Genomic DNA, 2,057 nt, shown 5'->3' on the forward strand with positions numbered 1-2,057 from the left:
TCCTACCGACAATCCTGATGAATTCCAGCAGAATTTACTAGATCAGGCACAGTACAATATAAACCTGGCTATGTGATACACAGACGACCACTTACAGACGTGCTAGGGCTCCGTGGGAGCCCTCTTTCTAAGCGAATACACGAGTTCAGCTGCAAAGCAGACCAGAGCTGGTTTTGCACCCAGCCAATAAAGCTACTGGAACCAAACGCATTGGGAAGAGCCCTGTAGAACTCCCTGATTCTGCCTCACCAGAACTGATGAACCCTGATAAACTGGGTCTTAGGCATATCTGGAGTTCAAGCATTACATCCAACAAACCATCTAAGTTTTTGCATACTCTGGGACATTATATACTTTTATTACTTCAGCTAATGAAAGCTGACTGCTAGCCATACCTATCTGGAGGTAAAAATATTATCGCTAAGCATGCAGAGTTAGGCTAGGTACTCTCTGCATCACTGACTAGTTATGCTCTTCATAGTCCTAATCAATAAACTAATTTGATCTGTGATGAAACTGATCTGTGTTAAATTGACGTTTTTATATTGAAATTGCATATCATCAACAACAGAAAAGGTATTTGTTAATGAAGAGGCAGAAAGCAAGAGGAAAGAGCTATTTGTTCCAAGAGCTCTTGTCCAGGAATCAAGATAGTTTTTGAAGAAAGAATGTTAAAAATATTGCCCATCCTGATATACACGGGCATATTAAGCTTAGGCAAAGCTACTAAGTAAAGGAAAGAGCAGAAGTGGTGAGATTACAAAACCTGATATTCCCTACAGCACTTCATGAACCAGAGGCACTGTATTGGGGGTGTGATCACTGCATAAGCACCTGGTTATGCACAGCACGCTTCCCATTTGTGAAGGATAACTTTGAGGACATTTCCCCACAGTGCAGAGCAACCTCTATGACAAATACACTTTGTAGAATTGACTGAAGAAGTAAAATTTATCTTATCAATGACAGGAATCAAAATGACAGTGGTTTAAACACCAGCAAGACACTCTGTTTCTGTTTTGTCACTTTTCAGTCCCATCCTTTCTCTAGGCACATTCCAACAGCTGAAATCAAAGACAGCAGCTATGTATCTAACCTCCCAGCATAAAAAACCCCTCAAGTGCCCAAAGTAACGTCTTCCTCTACATACAGACAAGCTGAATTTTCCCATTCTTCTCTAAAAAACCTCATCTCAAGGAGGCAGGGCTCTGAGCATATCCCTTACCCTAGGGGTTTGGCTGTCCAGGCTCAGGGCCAACTTAGTGCCGCTGGTGACCATGAAGAGAGCTCTTCCAGACAGGCTGTGGGGATGCCTCTGACCCACCGGCTGGCATGCCAGCCTGGCCTTGGCCCATCTGTATCCCCATAGCCCTGCCCGGCCATCCTGGGGCTGTGGCTGACCTTGGTTACTGTCTCCATACCTCCTCCCGTCTTTAAATATTTTTTACTCTGGAAGGACTGTTACTGCAAGCATGATGGAATTACCTCGTTTGAACAAATGAACAGAACCAGGGTTTGTAAAAGCGGGAAAAAACAGAGGGCGAATATTAAAGGATTAAGGCAATTATCTCAAGTGATGGGAGATAGCTGGAACCAAAGCTGTTGTCCTAGCACAGGGGCAGGTGAAGGGTGAGGACCCTAACCAATTCAGTGCTTTGAGCTGCATGTCAGCCAGGGCACCAGAACCAGCAGTCACCTACTAAGCTTGGAAGACTTACAAGTCTACATTAAACATATATTTTAAAAGACGGCATTGAAGATGGTTGAGCAATTCAGGTTTTAAGCAATTGAGTGACTGGACTTTTTTTCCATCAGGAAGATGAGATTTCATGTGCACTGGCCATTGGATGAAGAAGGAAAATCTGCTTTACACATCTTAAAAGCGTAAGTGGAAAGAGCATTTCTAGTGTATGAGCCAAAGTTCCCATCACACTTTTTAACCTAACCATGATGATATCACAGAGATAGTACCTTCCCATAACTAAACAACTGTCTAGAGAACTGTTTGAAATAAAGCAAAATCTTGAAATGATCACATTATTGTAGATAAATGAGTG

This window comes from Mycteria americana, chromosome 2 (assembly GCF_035582795.1).
Source record: "Mycteria americana isolate JAX WOST 10 ecotype Jacksonville Zoo and Gardens chromosome 2, USCA_MyAme_1.0, whole genome shotgun sequence".
Classification (NCBI taxonomy): domain Eukaryota; kingdom Metazoa; phylum Chordata; class Aves; order Ciconiiformes; family Ciconiidae; genus Mycteria; species Mycteria americana.